The sequence below is a fragment of the Rousettus aegyptiacus genome, unplaced genomic scaffold (genome assembly GCF_014176215.1).
Source record: "Rousettus aegyptiacus isolate mRouAeg1 unplaced genomic scaffold, mRouAeg1.p scaffold_m13_p_14, whole genome shotgun sequence".
Classification (NCBI taxonomy): Eukaryota; Metazoa; Chordata; class Mammalia; order Chiroptera; family Pteropodidae; genus Rousettus; species Rousettus aegyptiacus.
In genome coordinates this window covers 8,907,727-8,928,939 of record NW_023416289.1, presented here as the reverse complement: position 1 = coordinate 8,928,939, position 21,213 = coordinate 8,907,727, and the positions used below count along the sequence as shown (strand labels likewise).

Genomic DNA, 21,213 nt, shown 5'->3' with positions numbered 1-21,213 from the left:
TCCAAACTTACTTTTCAGTTCAATTCGTTCAATTCCAGGAGTGGGGACATGAGCTTGGAGGATCTTTCTTCAAAGGACCTGAACTACTACGAGAAAAGATATATAGATACTACCATTTGGTCACAAGTGAAGAAGCTCCCTGGTACCTCTATTACCCCAATCTCATGTAAAAGATCAGCTAACCAATTCAATCGTATATTGAGAACATAGTATATTTTTCCCGAAAATACAAGGACGGTTCAACATCAGAAACCCTGTCATATCAATAGACTAAAGGAGGAAAAACCTGATATAAGTTGATACAGAAAAAGAATTTGGTAGGTTCAATACCGTTTTATGTTTTAGATTCTCAAAACGATGGCGAAAGGAACTTCCTTAATTTGACCAATTAAATTAACAAAAGTCTGTAGAAAACATTACATTCAACCAAAGAAACTTTAACTTAGTGGAGATCCTGATCACCAGGTTAAAGAAAGAAAAAAATATTTAAGAATGGGAAGGGAAGAAACAACATTTCATTTTCACATGTTGTAATCAGATATAAGACGAATCTATGAAACCAAATTGTATTTCCCTGTGCCAGCAATAATCAACAGGAATATAAGAAATAATAGCAGAACAAACCATAAAGTTTCTGGTATTTAACTGAATCAAGAATATGTAGAACCTCTGTGGGAAATCCAAATAAATGGAAATAACATTCTGTATTCCTGCATGAGACGTAATGTTATAAAGATGATAATCTTCCTTTCACATTGATTTTTAAATTCAGTACTATACCAATAACAGTGGAGTAACACATTACCCCAAAACGTAATCGCTTAAAAGAGCAATTTTTGCGAACCAATAATTTGGAACTGGCCTCCCAAGCATTTTTGGCTTTTGGCCTCTCGTGAGGTGGCGGTGGGCTGTGGATGGGACCCTCTCAAAGGGCTTTTTCACTCATGTGCCCGGTGCCTTTTCTGGGAAGACTCAAGCATTTTTGGCGTCGGGACAGCTGGGGCTCTTTGGCCATCTCTATTTATGTGCAGGCTTTCTGCATGATCATCCCAGCATAGTGCCTTCAGGGTAGCTGGACTTACATCTTGGCTCAGGGCTCCAGCCCTTGTCCCAAGAGAGAACCAGGTGGAAGCTATTGTTTTTAACCCAGCGTTGGAAGTCACGTGTTATCTCTGCATATCATTGTGTGAGGCAGGTGCCGTCGTCACTCTAGGTAGAAGGGAAGGGAACGTAGACCCCATCTATCGATAGAGGGATGTTATGCCACATTGTAAAACGAGCGTGTGGGATGAGACATATTGGCGCAACTATCTTGGGAAAATACAGTCTGCCACAAGTGCAATCCCGTTCAGAATTCTAATTGGATTTTTTAAAAAGAACTTTTATTCTTAAATGCATTCGAAGTAACAAAGTAGCATTTAGGAAGATGAGAAAATTAGATGTGTCCTCAGGATCAATCTAGTATGGGAGTTGCAAACATACACAAAAAATACGATGCCAGACCGACTGCGGTAAGTTCCGGAATCCTGGCAGAAGGCCGTGGGGCGGGGATCATCGGCGCGTCCCCTGCCGCAGCGTGCGGGACACGGCCGCTTCCTCTTCCTAGTTTTCACCCAGTTCCTTCTCTGCTCAGACCTTAGAATGATTCCGATTTGAGGGATATTTGGCCTTAGACCAAAAATACGTATCATCGGTTGGCCTTATTGAACTAAGGTCTGGGCAAGATTCACACGTGGCCTTTGGTTGGCATGTTTCTTGTATTTCTCGTGATCGGGAGCTCTGTGTGCGTGTGTGTGTGTGCGTGTGTGTGTGACACTGACTTCTTGTAAAAACGGGGAGCAATGGACTTACAGGATATCCCCCGTTCTGGATTTGTCAGATTGTTTCCTCGGGTCATTTAACCTGTTTATCTGTAGCATTCCCTTAAAGTTCTTTATGAACTGAAAGCTAGGTCTAAAGGCTTGATTAGTTTCAGTTTAAACATTTTTTTGCCAACAATACAGGTGTTGCTGCATATTTCATATGGCATCATGTAAAGAGACACAGTCATGAATTTCAGGGTTTTTTTTCCACTATTAGTTCTGTTACGTTTGATTATTTGGTCAAGATGGCGACTGCCAGCTTTTTCCCTTGTAAAAGTACATTGTCCCCCTTTGTAGTTAGCAAGTTACTTACAAGGTGAGTCATGGATGACTTGCAAATATCTGTTCTCCAAAAACCAAATGATTTTAGCATTCTAATGATAAAATCTAATGGTTTTAATATCCAGTGATGATCCTTACCTGAGTCAATTCTTTCTTTGGTGGGGTCACTTCAAAATTATTAACATGTATAATTACGTGGTGCTGCCTCAGACATTAATGGGGGTATGACATGACGTCACCTTTCTTGAGTCTGGAACAATCTGAATTTCAAACTTCTCTGGCCCCAAGGTTTGCAGATAAGGGATTATAAACAAGGAAAAAATGTAGGGGTTGGCTTAATTGTATAGTGGTTAGTGCGTCTACATCTGCTTTACACGCAGAAGGTCCTGGGTTCAAGCCCCAGGTGGAGCCACGGACTATACTCCGGGTGCCCCAGGCCCAGGGGGCACCAGGCCCCGGGGTGCACCTTGAGCATGTGGGAGGAGACACCCTGCCTTCAGAGATCCAGTTCTTTAGGGGAGATGGCAACATCCATAGGCCTGGGGTGGAAGCAGGGTGGGGGGGGTGGATTAAAAAGGGCCAGAAAAAAAAAAGGAAAAAATGCAGAATATCTTTGTGTCACAGGAGCAGGGAAGGACTTTTCAAAGCACCAATAAGGCAGAAACACAGGTGATATTTAAAGTCTCGAGAGGATGTAGAGAGAGAATAGTAGAGGGTCAGGACTGAGCCTTGAGGCCTACATCGCTACTAAGTGCTTAGAAGAAGGGAGAGAAGGAAACGGAAAAGGAGACAAAAGAGCAACCCAGTGGCATGACAGGAAAGCCCAGCGTGAGCGCAGCGCGTGAGCCAAGTGAAGAAAGTCAGTCAGAGGGGAGGGGGCGGTGGCTGGACCTGTACCCTGAGAGAGGGCAGCCGGAAGCCGCAAGGTCTGACAGTTAATGTGGCGGCGTAGGAGCCAGCGGGGCCCTCGGCGAGCCGTTCCGAAGGAGCAGTCGAGGCAGAAGTCTGAGCAGAGTGGGTTTAGGTTGAAAGGGAAGAGAGGCATCAGCGAGTACAGCCTGTTGGAAGGATCGCGGTGCAAAGTGATGTAAAGAAACGGGGACCGAGCCGTCAGGGAAAGCAGTGTTAGGAGAAGGCAAATTTTCTAAAACTGGAGAAATTTCAGCATATTTGTTTACTGATTCAATACAGAGCAAAAAAATGTCACACAGCCAAAAGGACAGTCCACGTTTTGCAAGCGCACCTGTAATCCAGGGGAGGCACATAAAGAACATATCAATGGTGGCTTCTGGAGGAAAAGGTGTGCAGGGAGGAGAATGGAGTGGCCAGGGGTGTGAAAGGAAACAAGAGGAAGGCCTTGCTCAGACCAGCGTGCCTGGGCTGCGGGATGTGATTAAATCAGCCCTTGCGACCAGAAGAGAAAAACGGGGGGTCGGGGAGGGGAGCAGCCCGATGTCTCTGACATCTTGCAGTAAAACCACCAGTAAATCGGCCCCTCCCACAGACATGTGAGGGTAGAATAAAGTCATTGGCAAGGTTTCAAAACACTTACCTTTTCCAGAAGGCTGTTCAAGGATGTGCTCACTCCCAATGAGGGAGTAAACCAAGAGAGAGGAAAATCTAGAATCTAGGAAAGGGGATCTCGCAAAGGAGGTAATCCGTGTGCTTCGCAGAGCTTTCTTTTCCTTCACATACGTAGCTGCACCCTAACTAAGCAGTTTTACTTTGTGAAATTTACCCAAAGGAATGAAACCAGGCAAATGCCTGCCAGAGGTGCCCAGATGCTGCCAAGATGCACTGTAGCTTCTACTACTAAAAAACTGGAGACAACCGAAATGTCTATGTGTAGGACATTAGCTAAATGAATTATACCCCCGTACAGTGGGGTGCTGTAGAAGCATTTCTTAAATGAGATGAGAGAGATTACATTAGTTCATCGAAAGAAAATGTATTTTTAAATGGAAGAAATGCAGATTTTAAAATAGTGTAAAATTGTGTAAAGGTAGGACATTTCAACATGTAAATATTCTAGTTCAGAAATATATTTAAAAAATAAAAATCCTTTTCTACACTGGGGGAAGAAAAGGGGTGTCACATAAAACAGGCCTTGGAGTTTAGAGCCGAGTGCCAGCGTGCCCCGAGTGCAGTCCCCTGGGAGAGCCTTGAGCTGGAGGAGGAAGACGGTTAGCATTGGTGAACATTTCGTCATATGGTGAAATAACGGGGGAAAAACCCCCAAGCATTACGCCATCTCCAGCTGTGGAAAGAAGATGCCCTGCCAGGCCAGGGGGCCGGGGGTGTCTCAGTCTGTGTGACAAGTCCCTTTCTCAGGAGGCCTAGTGGGCTCTAATCCATACCCACTGTTCTCTTTTCTCAGATTGACTAGTGGATTGGTTTTGCCTGTTAAAGCCAAACGCAAACACTTCTCAGGCCCAAAAGTTAAAGACCCAGTGATCTAGTTTTGGAATGTGATCTCTGGAAGAATAGTGTCCCCTGTGTGCGTGAGGGCTTTCCAACACCAGGTACACGCTGAGCGCTGAGCGAGCGGAGGCCGAGGCTGCTTCTGAGGTCTGGAGCCTGTGCAGTGTGATCTTCTGCATCTCTAGCCAGGTGTCCTAGCCAGGTGTCCTACCTCCCTCCAGGGCGTGAAATGTAATCTCCCTAATCCAAGCTTAAAGTTTGACCCTGGTGGTCCAGGCTGGAAAACACACTTCCTTTTTCACCCTTTATCTGTTTCCTCGCTTGTCTGAGCCTTTTTTTCTCTCCTGTAAATGGACCTAAAGCTACCTCACCGCGTTATTCCCATTATTCCGGCCGCACCCCCAAACATGGGGCGCCACTCCTTCCTCCCGGGCTGCATTCGGCAAATGGGTGGAATCAGGCTGATGCCTGAGAACCGATGGGGCAGAAATGAGAAAAATGGGACTTTCTGCTGCATTTCAGCCAGTGGCCTGAACAGTGTTAACTGGTTCCTCATTTTAAAGATCTGAGTGAACTTTTCGCCAAGTCAAGAGGTAGTCTTTTAGTGACACTATTTCCTTTCCAGAAGGGGGGTAAAAAAAAAAAAAAAGAACGAAGGAAGACAGAACGTTGCTTTGCAGATAGATGTGTGTAGTTTGGGAACTGCATTTGTTTTATTTTGTTTTGTTTTCGTTTTTTGCTTTTTTGCTCTGGGTCCCAGGGATATGTACTGTAAATATTTTTCTTAGCTGCTCCCTGTTACTTCCAGTAACCACCACATTCGCTCCTGTGTCTAAGTGTGGTCCCTTAGCTACTGTTTCTCCTCGTGGCTCTGACTTGGATCCTTATACATTCTCCTGGAGTGGACTTATCTGTTTCCATGACTTAGAAACACAACTATTTCTAGCCTCATTCTTATCCCCAGTCCAGATCGTCCCCCGGGCCTCAGCTCCTTACACCAGATACACCAAGCATCTCCACCTGCATGTCTCTCAGACTCCTCAAACTTGACATGTCTAAAATTGAACCATTATCTGTATTCCTGCCCCCTTTCCGCAACCCATACTCCTTCTAGGAATTTGTATGTCCATGAAAAACCATTATTTACGTCGTCTCTGAAGCTGGAAATTTGAGCATCATCGACTTCTTCTGCACCTGTTCCTCTGACTTCTACAATGATAAATCCAAGAGATTGAACACTTTAAAGATCTTTTTAAACCATATGCTTTTCTGCCAGGGTTGAGCACAAAGTCTAAAACGATGCCCCACGAAACCACAGTAATCAAGATAAATCATCGTTCAGAGTCGGGTCATCCAGATGTCCCTTCTGGATTCTGGGTTCACTTGTTGACCCCTTGAGCAGCTAGCACAGAGGCCCCAAAAGCAAAGGGCACCTTAATGTTTGCCAGGGGTTGGCAGGGTAGCAATGTAACCCTGCTCAGGCCTGCTTCTCTGTTTGTTCTTGTACTAGACCTGCATAACAATGCCCCAAAACTAAGAGGCATAAAACGACGATTTATTACTTGTGGTCTAGGTATTTGCATAGGGAACAGCTGGAGCAGCGTGTCTCTGCCTCATGATATTTGGAGCCTCAGCTAGAAAAATGGAAGGCGGGGTGCTGTGTCTTTTGATGGCCCGTTTTCTCACATGTCTGGCCAAGACCTCAGCTAGGGCTGTCAGCCAGGACACTGTCGTGTCTGGCCTCTCCATGTGGTCTGGGGCTTCCTCACCACGTGGTGGCTGGGCTGCAAGGGCTTGGGTTCTGAAAAAGAGCTAGGCAGTAGCCGTATCTTTCGTATGACAGCCTCGCGAGTCGGAGCGTTTTGGCTGTACTCAGTGAGTCAGAACAGTCACAAGCACACCCCAGGTTCCAGGGGAGGGGGAACGGACTCCAGCGCTCGGTGAAGAGCAGCGAGGCTCTCGAAGCGCGTGCGGGGTGGGGAGCAGTCCTGGGCCATTTTTGGTAAACATAGTCTGCTGCACCGTTCAGCCACACTGACGCTCCTCTTTAGTTCTCTGCAGGAAGCATTTCTCTTCACTCCAAGATCCTTGCCGGTGCTACTTGGAACCCTTTTCTCCTCTTCTTTGCTCTGCCTGTCTGTTCCTCCGCGCTAGCTGCCCGGCCAGCTCTCGCTTATCCTTCGGTCGCAGTTTAGCCATCCCTTCTCACAGGAAGCCTTTAGCTCACTGCCGCCCCAACCCCGGCCCCAGAATCGCAACAAAGGCTCCACTCCCGTTTCCATTTGGCACCGTGTCCCGTCCCTGTCCTAACGGTGTGTACGAGGTCGTGCGTCTGCCCGTGTACTTGTGTGTATCCCGCAGCAGAGTTTAAGCTCCACGAAAGGGCTCTTTCCGCGTCGTGTGCTCCCCAGGGCCTGGCACTTAGCGACCCTCAGTAAGATGGAGAAAACGGAGTCAGCCTTCAGTGTCTGCCCACCGGAGACAGTGACGCATACACAAAATCGAACATCCACACAGGTTTACTACATAGGATAAGCAGCGTCGTAGAACACACAAGTATTAGAGCAGGGAACAATTTTAGGTTTAGATCGTCCCCTCAAACGCCCTCCTTTTGCAGGTAAGAAATGTAAGTAGAGCCGTGACGTGAGTCACGCAGCTGGGACCAGGTGCCTCCAGGACCAGCGACCCCAGGCCCGCACTGTGAGGGGAGGTGTTGCTGTGGGCGGCTCTTCATCCGAGCCCCTCCACCCTGGGGCGCAGGGGCTGGCGATGAAGTCCAGACTCGGCCCTTCGCCGCGCCCCGCCCTGTGTCAGCAGCAAGGAGTGAGGCATCCTCTCTCAGCCCCCTGCTTCCTCCCTCCCAGGTCCTGGACCATTCGTCAGCCGGTTAGCCAGCTGGGTGAAAGAAAGCATTAAACAGAATTGAGGCCAGACTTTTCGCAAGCATCGATCATTTGCTGGCTTTTATTAAAAGTGAGCTTTTTCCTTTTCCCTTTTTTTTTTTTTTTTTTTTTTTTTCCATTTTAGACTTCATTCTGGCATAGAGGGTTGAGTCAATACTGTTCCTCGGTTTGTGGCATATCATGATTGGTCTGAGCAAGGTCGTTCTTGTTTTTATTCGTTTGTACATTGATTTGTTCCCTTTTATTCCTGTTCTCCATTCCCCTCCCCTCCATAGCCAACCATGTCAATGCTCTTAATGTGAATTGTCGCTTGCATGCATACACGGAGTTTTTGTTTGTGGAAATGGATTTTATTTCATCATGTGCACATGTTTTTAACTTAAGCAAATGGCTTGGAGCCACAGATATCTTGGTTCATTTTTTTAACTCAACCCTGCGTTCAGGTCTGTCCTGTGTGTATGTCTTAGTCCATTGCTGCTGCATACCAGTTCACAGGACACCTGCTCCGCGTGGTACCGACCCATTCCCCATTCATCATCTGCCCGCCTGCAGCTCACTGCTACCCCACCCCGGGCTGTGGCCCATCCTGTGCCGCCTTCCGAGTAGCCTGTGGGAGAATTTCTCCGGGATCCGTTTCCAGAAGCGGGTATGCTGGATCATAGACCAGTGAACGCTCTAGGGCCATCCCTTCTGGAGAATCAGGAGAGGGGGTTGTCCGCCATTTCTCTCTGCCTGTTTCCTCCCCCCGAATGCTGAGAAGGTAGGATGCTGACCTTGCCCTGGCTTTTTGGCCTGGTTCTGGAATCTTGCAGTGATGCCCTCCAGCGAGCAAGGACAGAAGTTGGGGTTATATTCTCTTGTGGGCGTATTTGAAATTTAAGGCGAATTGTTCAAACTCACTCTGCTCCTTCTGCATCCGCTATAAAATGAGTCGCAGCCGCTGAGGTCTGGCCTGGCGTCCTGCTGTTGGCGACTGTTTCTAGACCTTCTGTGTGGAGGTGAAGTGCACAAGGCCATACGGTGCAGTCGGTCCGGCAGAAACACAGCTTTGCTTGTCCATCCGCGTGCCAGCCCCATCCATGAGCCAGGGTCCCGCCACTGGCCACAGGCTGGGTGTGGAGGGCCCACATGCAAGCAGATAGCACAGAGCCTTTCCGGGGCCATTCTGACTCCCCTTCCCTGGCTCCCTACTCATGAGACATGAAAGCCCCCAGCAGGACCGTTGGGAGGAGTGAGCACCGTGCTTCATGAATTGGTGTCTAAAGGGTGTTGAGATCTGTGTTAAAAACCGTCGGCATCACATTGTGAAATATTTATAGATAGACTTATGTTTGGAATTCGTTTCAAAATAATCCAGGCACAGAGGAGAGCAAGTGGGGGTAACGATTGGGTGAACGTACAATTTGACTGAAAGAGGGGGCTGCTAATTACACCGGGACAGCAAGCTTAAACTGAGACTGTCCAAGCAGACTAATACGTTGACACCCTAGGGGATAATGAGACAGAATTGACCCTGAGTTGATCATTGTTGAAGCTGGTGATGAGTAACTAGGGGCTCATTTTATTCTATTTTTTCAATTTGAAAATTTCTGTAATAAAAATGGGTCTATCAGACTGCTGAAGCATTGAGATGTCCCCACCATCCAGAAAATGGCCCCTGCCTGTGGTAGGAAGCCCCGGACACCCAGTACTGCTCTTCCACTACCTTAGGGCACTTCCCCATTGGAGGAGGGTGGGGAGGCGTAGGTGGAGAGTCCCTGCCTGCTCTACTAGTCCAAGCTGAGGGCATTCTAGCTCCACATGGTTTGATCTAGCCTGGGGGCAGGGCTCACCTTGTTTCTGGCCCCCAAGACTTTGAAGGCCTGCCCAGGTGTTAACCGAAGCAGATTCCCTCGCACCTGCCACACACCACATCGCCGGTGGCGGCCGCCTGCAGTCTGTGCACATACACGAGTGATAATTATCTACACTGCACCCCTTATCAGAACCATGGGTGGGCAGGAAGCAGCATGACCACAGCGGGCTTTTAACTGACATTCCGTCTCGCACACACTGTACCGTTCTGCATAACCCTCGCTGTGGTGTGGCACTTGCTGGCACCCCGAGCGGCAGAAAGAAACGGGCTCGAACAACAGTCTCACGTACCCTTAATTCGTTACCTCTTTGCAGTTGGACAGCTGGGCCTCTTTCACACAGTTCCACGGAGCGTGATGTTTATTCATCCAACAGATATTTACAAGGGCCTATCATATGCCCTGTTCTGGGGACATAGCAGTAAAAGAAAAAGACCACCTTCTGGGAGCTGATATTGTGACAGGGGTGACAGACAGCAGGTGCAGTGGTGGTGAGTGAGAAATAAAGCACATTGGGTGGTGGCAGGTGGATCGAGAGTGACGGCTGTTTCAGGTGGGTTGTCTAAGGAAGTGAGAGGGGGCTAGCAGATGTGGGAGAGGGGCACAACGGGGGCCCGAGAAACAAGTGCAGTAACGGGGGAGGGCAGGAGGCGGAGTTGGAGGGCCAGGCCACCTCTCCCAAATGCCGAGCGTCGTTGGAGAATTGACTTCAGGATACGAATGTGTGGAGGTCATTGGCAACCTTGGAAAAGAACTTGGGGGACTGGAGTAGTTCACGAGGGAACAGAAGGAGAGGAAGTGAAGAAAGCCATTGCAGACACCTCTCTGCAAAGCACTCTGCGTTGCACATGGGACAGCTGTTGAAGGTGTGGGTGGGACCGAGAGTGTTGTGTAGGGTGGGGGCCAGCGCGCATATGCTCACTCGGTAGAAAAGGAAAGTGTGTTTAATGGAACCCGTCAACGGGCCTCTGGTGTGCTTTAACAAATATTAATGACGCCGATCGTGAGGTAGATCCCTGGGGGACCAATTCAGGCTTCTTTTTTTCCCTTGAAGTACCCTCTTCTCCATACTGAAAGTAAATCACAAATATTTGGACTGTTTGCAAAACATCTGTTAATAACACGCTCTATTCTTCTGTCTGTAATCTTTCTCTTGTTATATGAATGGTTCTGAACTTTTGGGTTATAAACTCGAATCCTTTGGACAGTCTAAAAAATCTCTGGATCCATCATTCCTCAGGAGAGCATACCTGTCACACCACCTGGAGCGTTAGTTCCAGATGGATCCTCTGACATCCAGTGCAGGAACATCCAGGTCTAGAGGCTGCATGTCAGATACAGTCACTAGAGAGACAGTCACTTAAGGCCGTGACAATAGTGAAGGAAACGAGAGCTCCGTGGCCCTGTTTTCTCTCTTTTTATCCCTGATAGATCATCAGTTCCTCGAGGACAGAAATTATATTTAATGTTTTCCCATGTTTCTTTACCACTTAATAACTAGAATAAAAATGAATGAACAGAGAGACTGACTCACTTGGCTGCTCGTCTTACTTGAGTGTGGCAGAATAGCTCTACAGTTTTTAGTGGTGCCCCAAGAGAGGACGCCATACCCCAGTAATTTTTAGTAGAGCCAGCGAACCCCTGCTACTTCCCTCTTTTGAAATGTGGTCCTCTAGGTGAATAATCACATCTCCCATAACATTTTGTATTGGTTTCCTATTATTGCTCTAACAAATTATCATGAATTCGACAACACAGATTTTTTTTTTTTCTCTTACATTTTTGGAAGGGAAAAGTGAAAGGGTCTGACTGGGCTAAAATCGGCACGTTGGCGGGATTGAGTTTCTCCTGGAGGTTCCAGAGGAGAAGCCTCGCATCTTCAAAGTCAAAAACGTAGCATCTGCAAGTCTTTCTCCGATGTCTGCTTCCCCGGCTCTCCTGTGTCCTCTTCCCCTTATCAGGGGTCGTGTGATTCCAGTGGGTCCACCTGGATAATCCCCCATTGCAGCCGCTTTATTTTTTCTTCTTCTTCTTCCATAGAAGATAACATTTGCAGGTTCCAGGGGTTAGGATGTGAACTTCTTTGGGGAACCATTATTCTGCCTGCCACACATTTGTGTCGCCGTTTACACGTGTGTTTTCATTTAGTGGTTAAATTGCTAAAATGATTCCCGTTTTACAGATGAGAAAATGGACGCCGGAGAAGATTAGGTGACTTGCCCCAGGCCTCACAACTTATGACCTGAATACCTGAATTCTGAATCGAGATCCACATTTCATTCTATCTGGCTCCTTATTTTTGAATTCTCTTTCACGGACCTCGATAAGTGGTTTTGTCAATATTTAGGCCCCCGATGCCAGTGTTCTGGGAAGTCGGATGTGCCGACTTGAAAGGAAGGAATGTCAAATCAGTGTAAAAATGGTCGATGTAAAATATCAAAGCCAGGAAGGAATTCCCAGTTTATGCGGCCTCCACATTTCATAAGTGGCTGTGTTTGTAAGGTCCAGGCCAGAGACTGCTCCCTGGCTTAACGTTTTGTCCACTGACATCCTTGATTTTAATGTTACAGCATAGCACAAATCTTTTGCCAGCCAGACGACTGACTTATCATTAGGAGATTCCTGGTTTCCTAGCCTTGGAACCATTCTCATGAATAAAGATTCGTGAAGTCTCGCCATCCACGTTCCTGCTACCATGTCGGAGTAGCTTCCTCTCACTCCTGCACGTCTCCCTCTTCCATTTTTGTCTACCAGACTGGAAATATTCTGAACCAGAAGTGAAGAAAACCAGGAGAGTAGCACACTCTACGTGTCTTGATAAGGGTCATTCACTATTTCAGGGAGCTTAGAATCGATGATCCTTCTTGCTTATGCTTTGTGTCTGGAGTGTCTCTGGGAAATCCTTTCTTAACTCATTGGTCAGGGCCTATGGTCAGTGACAGGGTCTTTCAGTCTCTTTCCCGGTGGTACTCAGCTAGCCGTGGGTGACAGAAGAGCAAGGCCTGAAGCTCGGAGGCCTTCTCGCGCGCTGACGATCCTCTTTGATGGGCCCGATCACTCTACTGCTGGTGAGCTTTCAAAACAACCCCGTTCTATTCCTTTGGCTTCTTCCTCTTTAGACATCATTGGAAAGCACAGTCGTGGCCGGCAGGCCCGTGTCCTCTGAGCTTCGCCTCCATCTCCTGTGTTGGAGGCGCAGCTGAGCCGAGCAGGCCCTGCCGAGAAGGGGTCAGGTCTAGGCCAGGCAAGAAGCTAGCCAGCATTCATTCTGCCAGATAGCCAGGCTCAGCCTGCAGTGTTGCTGCATGCCGGGCACCCGAGCCGGAGCTGATAGTTTTTACGAAGTGAAATGCAGCAGCCCCGTACTCTGCATCCTGAGATTGTATTGGGACCCTCCAGTGACATGAAGGCCGGGGCCGTCAGCATCAGTAGATACAGGTTCCACCGTGCCAGGCGAATGGTGTTTTTCAATATGTGCAGTCACTTAAATTTGAGAGTCACGTCCATTGCCTTGGCGAGGTAGATGCTGGCCGAACGTGATCTGGCAGTGTATTCAAGCATTTTCCTTCTTGTCAGTGAAACATCCCTGTCAGCCATATGGACATTGGGGTGGACAGTGCCTTCAGGAACCCAGGAATAAACTATTGGTCCTGTATAGATTTTATGCCTCCAGCCCCACCTACAAACACACACAGATACACATAAATACACACACCTTAAAAAAAAAAAAAAAAAAAAGCAAACTCGGTTAAAGGTTGGAATTTTTAAGTATAACAATAAAGACCCCATGTCTTGGAAAGGAGTCGATATCCAGGGGAGAAGCAGGCAGCAACAGGGTGGGTCCAAGGAGTCCTGCCCCCCTAGGGAAGTCTGCTGAGGGCGCCTGCAGAGTGAGACCGGAGCCGCGTGCCTGGCGTCCTGCTCAGACAGCAGCCTTCGCTGGAACTGGAAGCAGCGGGTCTCGCTTCGCTAATGTGGCAGTCCACAAATCCTTCGGGGGTCGTAACTGCAGTTTCTGCCTAAAGACCAGATTTTGTCGTCCTTTTGTCTCTTTTTGGAGCGGAGGTGGTCCTTGGCCCCACTCCTCGCTGTTGAGTTTGTGAGAAAAAGGCTGAGGGGAACTCCGCCTTCTCCTGAGAGTGTTCTCTGGCTTCGCGCAAACACTGGGCAGCCCGCTCCAGCAGCAGCTGTGAGTGTTGGGTCCAAGGGGCACGGGCGGCGAGGTGTGTTGGGTATTGGAGTGAAGGTGAGACAGCCATTGAGAGAAAAAGAAAAGCATGGTATTTAGCTCAGTAACTAGGCATTTCCTGACCAGACATGTCTATCCCATTGACCAGCTTGTAGGTAATCCCTAATATCTATGAATTTAAATAAATGCTGGCACAACCTTTTGGATACTAGACAGTCTTCCTCTCTGAACAGATGGCCTATCCTTTAAATAAGATATCTCCAAAGTAAAAGCCAAATGTTTATCTGGAGACTACATCTACACTTTTTGAGCCATAATTGGATGCCCCTAAACTTGCCCACGCATAATAGCCGGGTGACGGGGTTTTAATTCAACAGTCGTCCTTCCTGGCCAGTAGCTGGGGACTTGCTCACTCCCTGGGGCTCTCATCTTTTTTGTATTCGTACCACCAGCTCAGGCTCTGGTCATGAGACAGTCATGTTCCTATTCCTCCCCCTCCCACTCATCTCCCCAGCCCCCTAACAGTCATTCCAGGGCTTCTCTCTTGGAGGAAATGGGTTAGAGGACCAAAGGGAACAGGACAGTTAGTAGCCGTCGTCCCTGCTCCTGGCGAGTGCTTTTCCCAGCATTCACGTGGCAGGAAGGCTGTGGCTGGGCTCCCCCGCCAGGCTTGCGGCTGGCGGGGACTTGCTCGCTCTAGCCTCGGGGCGGATGGGGTGTCGCCAGGCACGCCTCCTTTTGCACACGCCCTGCAGATCTTCCCTCCTTCCCACTGTAGAAATCTTCATCTAGCCTGTTCTCAGTCAGTCTCTCCGTACAAAATATCCATATATGCATTTTTTCATGCAGTTATCGATTCTAAGACCATACACATGTCACAGTTTAGCAACTCCAAAACCGGGATGTGTCATATCGTCTCATCTCATCACCTGTAATTCTTCTCTCACCCAGAGGTTCGTAATGGTGCCTCTTAAAACTGGTGGGATCTTAGAGTTCACAAAGTACATTGTGTAGGGTCAGCTCATTTTTCACTTCTTTGCTCGAAGAATTTATCAGTTTCCTCACTGGCAGATTTACCAACAACCCTGAGTCTACTCGAGTGGCCCTTATCATGGTAAAATGGCCATCCCACATCTCACGTGCTTTGCTCTTGCACAAAATCCTCACACATCCATCTTTGGTTGGGCTTTAGGACAGTGCTCGCAGTAGCCAGGGCACTGCGGACATGTCGCTCAGTAGCTTGTACAAGGCCACCTGGCTTGGGATTGGGAGGGCCTGCTTCTTCTAGCTCCTGATGTAATCGATCTCCTTTCTTCCAAACCGGTCAGCCTAGAATCCAGAAACAGCAAAAATATGTTGGAGGTGGAATACACCGTGCTTCGCGTAGAGAACGGAGAGCACAGCTGAGAGAATCTTTATAGTAGGTAAAAACTGGGAATCCAAACACCTACAGAAAAAAGAAAAAAAAAAAAGCTAAAGAGAATAGCCAAGCACAACATATTATCACTATAGAATACATAGACATGGAAAATGGCAGGTATGTGGATTGTTGTTGATACATTATATTAAAAAAAAAAAAAAAAAAAAGAACATGAATGTCCCGGCAGAGAGGAATCTGGGAAGGTGGTGGCCGGAATGCATGCCTCCGCTCTTTCATCCTTTCCAATGCCAACCATTTATCTCGTTTAGCCAAGCAGGGGAGGCAGGCACTCAGGGCCCAGGATGAGTTAGCAAGTCTGAGCTCCTGAAAACACGTTCAGACAGAAGTTCTGGAAGAATACACTTGAGACCTGGAAGATAGAACTAAGACACCCACATAAGAAATAAAGAGTACTCAAAGGGGGAAAAAAAAAAAAAAGATACTGGAAGGGTGTGGCAGTCAAGACAGGCTAGAACTAGGTTATAATGTAATAATTAAAAGAAAAAAAAAAAAGCAGTCCCATAAGCTCCATAGTTTACTCAACAGGTTTATTTTCCCCTGCACGGCCGTATCCACTGCACGTCAGGAGTAGGGGCATCTGCCCGTTGTTGTTACTCAGGAACCCAAGGTGACGGAGGCTCCATCTCACCGTAGCAGCGCAGGTAACGTGATGAGTCGCGAACTCGTGCCCGAAGTCTGCCCGGAAGTGCATGTGTTCCGCTCACATTTCTTTTCACTGGTCAAAGCAAATCACAAACCCACCGTCAGCTTCGAAGGGAGCCGGCAAGTGCCGTCCTACGATATGGCCGGAAGGAGGAAAGAGAGAAATATTTGATGAATGGCACTCATGACTCGCCATTAGGGGAAGTAACCGAGACACATCTACGGCTATTCCGGTAAAATTTCTCAACTCAGAGGATGAAGAGGAAGACGTTTCAGGCTTTTAGGCCAAGTAAAGGAGATAGAATCACACTGGCATCAGACTTCCCATTTGTAGCACCAAGAAACTAGAAGGTGGTAGAATTTTATCTATAGACCACTGAGGGGGAAAAAAGAAGGCAGCACAGGAAGCTGAAACCCAGGCGGACTCTTAGTCAGCATAGTACTGGAAGTCCCAGAGCAGTTACGCAAGAAAAAGCGATAAAACACGTTCATTCCGTTGATGGACAGTTGAGTTGTTCTAGTTTTTGTTCGTTATGAGTAAAGCCGCAATGAACATTCTTAGAAATGCCTATTTGTAGAAAGCATTCTCGTTTCTTTCGGGTAAATATTTAGATGAAGAATCGCTTGGGTTAGGCTGGGCGTATCTTTTATTTTATAAGGAACTACTTGACCTTTTCTCAAAGTGACTGCGTCATTTTATACTCCCTCCAGCAACATGAGAGTTCTAGTTGCTCCGCATCCTCACCAACATTTGATGTTGTCAGTGTTTCGTTGTTGGACATTTTTATAAACAGATGTATTAGGGTTCTCCAGAGAAACAGAACCAATAGAATATATATGTATACCTGTGTATGTGTGTGTGGAGAAGGAGGGGGGCGTGGAGAGAGAGAGAGAGAGAGAGAGAGAGAGAGAATATGAATGAGAGAATGAGAAATCACTCGTGCAGTCAAGGAGGCTGAGAAGTCCTGTGATCTATGGAGGACCCAGGAGAGGCCATCATCACCTTCAGTTTGAGTCTGAGTGTGAAGGCTTGAGACCCAGGAGAACTGCTGGTTTTAAGTCCCAGTCTGGGGGCAGGAGAAGACCAGTGTCTCAGCTCAAATAGTCAGAGAGCTCAAAATTGCCATTTCTCAGCCTTTTTATTCTATTCAGGTTTTCAGTGGATCGAATGATGCCCTCCCTAGTCTGCTTTACACAGTCTCCCAAGTCACTTCTCGATCTCATACAGAAACACACTCACAGACACATCCAGAAATCAAGTTTAACGACATATCTAGACACCCCAGGGCCCAGTCAAGTTGACGCATGAAGCTAACCATCACAACAGATGGGTTAGGAAACACACACACGCACACACATTTAATAAATCGCTTCAAAGTGTCAGTGCGGCTCTGCGGCCAAGTAAAGGAGAAAGAATCACACTGGCATCGGACAAAAGTCTGGAGCCTCAGTCCATGAGAACAGTGTTGAAAGGGGCAGAAATCAGAATTCCTGGGCCTTCCCCTGGTCCAGAACGTTCTCCAGGAGCGACCAGCCCAACACCTCAGCACATCATAGACTGTGCAGTGCTTTTCGGTTATTTCTTAGATAAGTGTAGGGGAGGAGAGAATATGATACTTAGAGCCTCTGCTCTTGGGGACACGTCTCTGCAGGAAAAGGAAGCCGTCTGACGTCACTCCTTGCTCTTCCATTCGCAATAAATCCCACCGAATCGAATGCATTTAGTCAGGCCGCATTTTACAGACATCAAGCACCACCGGGACACAGGAGGGAAAGACCGGGCTAGGAAGCCGGCACCGGACAGTCGAGACGCAGCGGTGGGCAGCGGTGCCCTCTGAGCCCCCGGGTGAGAGGGGTCCACCTCCACCCCTCCTCCCTGGGACAAGAGGCCCTCCCTAGATGGCAGGGCTTCGTTTTCCCTGGTCGATTCTTTTGACTCTTCCCCGTTTAGGTGATCCCAGAGACAGGCAGAACTGGGGCAGCGTTAAAATAGCGCATCAGCATCGGAGGGAGGGTCAGGGAGGGAACTGGGGCAACGTGCAGAGCACAGGTCCCGGGAAATCAGGTCTTAAAGGAGAAGGTTGCAGTTTTGGAAAATGAGAAGTACACGGTCCCCAGAGCCCCAAAACTTTAATTTATATCACAAGATATGATGTCAAAGAAGATCGGGAGGGTTATCGTAACTCGGGCTGGTAGCCGCTGTCCTTCACCTTCCCTGTCAGTCAAATAAAAGGGCCTGGGTGAAGTTCAGGGGGTCCAGACAACCCAGTCCAGGATGATGCTTGATGCTCATGACTGTGCCAGTTCCCGTGGTCACGGTTGGTTTACCTGCCGGTGGGCTTACCCTTCAACTTGCAGTGAGAGGGGTCGAATTAATTGCTTGGCGGTACTGGGAAAACACACCTCAGAACAGGTATTGTTCTGCTCGGGTGGCTAGGTATAGGCTTGTCATTTCCCAGGAGCTCTGGTCCCTGGTCTCTAGTCCAGCCGAGATTCCCCACTTAGGACACTATCGAAAGACAGGAAGCAGCTGGTCTCTGGCTGATCAAACTGTCCTTGGCTCTTGTGGTTGTATAACCTTGAGCCGGTCTGATGGCGAGAGAAAGAAAGGAAAGGAAGTCTCATTTAGGAGCTCTCTCTCCACTCCCCTTGATTGGGGGTGGAGGGGTCCCGTGGCAGCATTTGCTTGGTGGAGTGCACCCAGCGCTGAATCGGACGATCACAAATTCCCCTCGTGCCCCGGCAGTCATTCCTGCCTCATTTTGAGAGATTGGCAGAAAAGGACTAGGAGCCTGGTAAGTTTCCTGCCTGTGTCACAGTCTGGTGGGAGCAGACGACGGCTTAGGGTAAACGGGTTTCAGACTTGGTCCACTCCCTTCACTCTGTCAGCGGCAAATAGTAAAGACTGGCTCTGCAAGGGAACTAGATGGAATTGAGGAAGGCAGCCGGCCGCCCTTACAGTCTGCTTACCTGGCTTCCGGGGCAGTGGACAGAGTCTAGTCTCAGATGCAGTTGGCGGGGGTAGGGAGATCTCCTGGAGACTCTTACCTGCCTCTTTCTCATGAAGGGAAAGCAAGCATTTCTATGTATGCTTCCTGAGTGCTGATGAAGGTTGGTCTCACGAATAACAAAATCACGTCCATTGGATGACATTGCAGACCTTTGGTTTAGCTTTCTTTGCAGGGCTGATTTTAATTTGGTGTGGACATTTTTTTTTTTTTTTCCAAAATGGCATCCAAATTTCCTAGCTATCTTAACCTTTAGACAGCTCATAAAGATCACAGCATTTATCATTCTGTAGGGCTGTTGGTGCTAAATGGTGACTGGGTAATTATGAGAAAAGATTGGGGCGGGAGAGTGGTAAAATCCATCTTGATCACTGGATGACCTTTCAGGAAAGAAGGTGGGAAAGACATTCGTTTTTTTTCCCCCCTTAGCTCTCCATATTTTCCTATCCCTCTTATTTTTTGCCTTTTAATTTCCATTTAAAAAAGTAATTTGCAAACTCAGCGTCTTACAACCGGTGCTGTAGGCTCATGTGCCGAGTGGAAAGCGAACTCTGTCCTTCCATGTTAACAGAATTCCCAGAAAAAAAAAAATTGTTCATTATTTTAGTTTACGGAATTACCGAGGACCGTGGGTACGTCAGGAGAAATCGGGACAACGTGGAAGATTTGAAGACGGTGTTTAGCGCTACCTCTGTCTGTAGCATTTACGTTGTTTCTGCCATGTAGCTGCTTTACTAGTCACACAGTTCAGCAAGGGAGGCGGCACACCGTGCAGTCGGACTTCCTGGGTGCCGTATGCCAGCTCCCGCTGCCTCTGGCTGGTTACCTTGGGCAGGCGACTTACCTGGATGTCCTCTTCCACAAGATAGCCAACGTCAGTACCCACCTCATGTTATATAAACAGGAAGACGTGTAAAGCCCGGTCGGTGGCTGCCATAGTGTATGGCTTGGGGAAAGTGAGCTGTGATTATCATGGTCGGGAGCCGGTGCCGTAGAGGATAAACAGGGGCCGTGATTTCACATTGGCAGTCCCCGGGGAGTGCCGTCCAAGGTGCTCCGGAAGTTCAAGGGAAGCAGAGACAGGACCTGCAGGGGTGGCCACTGGCACCCCTGGCTCACTACGCACAGTCATGGCCAGTGTTTCCTGTTGCTTCGTCACCCCCATCTCTTGGCCCCCAGATCCTTCCCCCAGCCCTCCTGTTTCTTCCTCCTTGCCAAGTGCTGCCATGCCCGATGATGAGGCTGCCACGTACATTTGATTAGCTGCTTTTTAGCATGCTTTCTGGTTTCTTATCCCATTTGCTCCTAGCAAGATTGAGGCAAATTACTCTTAATTTTCAGGTGAGGAAACAGGTCCAGGAAGGGTAGATTGTTGCCAAGGTCTTGAGGCTGGAAAACCCAGGTCATCTTGGCATTTTGCACTCAGGTAACAGACTCGGAGTTATTTCTTGAGCCTTACCCTACCCCCCAGTATCCAGAGGTGGTGATCTAAGTGGGCACTAACCCTGCTTTCTCTGGAATGTAGGTTTCTTCCCACCTAGAGTGGCACTTCTCCACATGTGATATTTCCCAGTCCACCTCTTTCTTAAAACCCTGTTCCGAAGTGCGTTTTCCCAGTACCACCAAGCAACTAATTCAGTTCCGACACTGCCTACCTGGAGGTAGCGTCACATCCCACAGGTTTAGGGCTCAGTCCCAAGAGACTTCTTCCCCCACATCAGACCCCATTTGCAAGTCCTGGTGGTCACCTGTGCTTCTGACCGACTGGCCGTTAATCAGAGGTTCCCACAATCCCCTCCTCCTTTCATTTAGTTTGTTGGACCAGATTGCAGAACTCAGAGAAACAATGTCATCTGCTAGAATTGTACCTACCAGTATATTATAAAAGGATATAGCTTAGGAACAGCCAGGTGGAAGAGATGCTTAGGACAAGATATGGGGCAAGGGGACGGAGCTTTCATGCCTGGGGTACCAGTCTCCCCGAATCTTCACATGTTCCCCAACCTCGAAACTCTCTGAACCCCCATCCTTTTGGGTTTTATGGCGGCTTCATTACACAGGCACGATTGATTAAATTATTGGCCATTGGACTCAATCCTCTCCCCTCTGGGGCGGTTGGGGGATGGGACTGAAAGGTCCAACCCTCTGATCAGCTGTTTGGTTCCCATGGCAGCCAACCTCAGTCCTTAGTTCACCAAGGGACTTTCTAGAAGTCACCTCATTTACATAAACTCTGGTGTGGCTGAAAAGGGCTTGTTATGCATAACAAGACACTCCTTTCACCTTATAACTCTCTGGCGCTATTTCAGAACTAGTGACAAAAGACCAAATGTTATTGGTCTTATGACCCTTAGGAAATTCCTAGGGTTTTAGGAGCTCTGTGCCAGAACTGGGCAAAGACCAAATATGTATTTCTTTTTATAAACCACAATATCGCACTTGTGATCAAGCCTTCCTTGGCAGAAAGCACTTTCAATTGGAAGCTAAGAAATCTGATTCTAGTCTGAGCCCTGCTCTCTCGGCCATTTGACCTGAGGGCCTCACCAGGACCTCTTTCTTTATCTGAAATTGTCAGTCAGGGTGTTTCTGTACGAAATCCAATTTTTCCAGAA

General features: G+C 48.1%; 1 protein-coding gene across 5 annotated transcripts in view; it reads left to right on the top strand.

Annotated features, from left to right (window-relative positions):
* Window positions 1–21,213, top strand: part of ZNRF1 (zinc and ring finger 1) — an 87,475-nt gene that overhangs the window by 49,749 nt on the left and 16,513 nt on the right. The window lies entirely within an intron of this gene.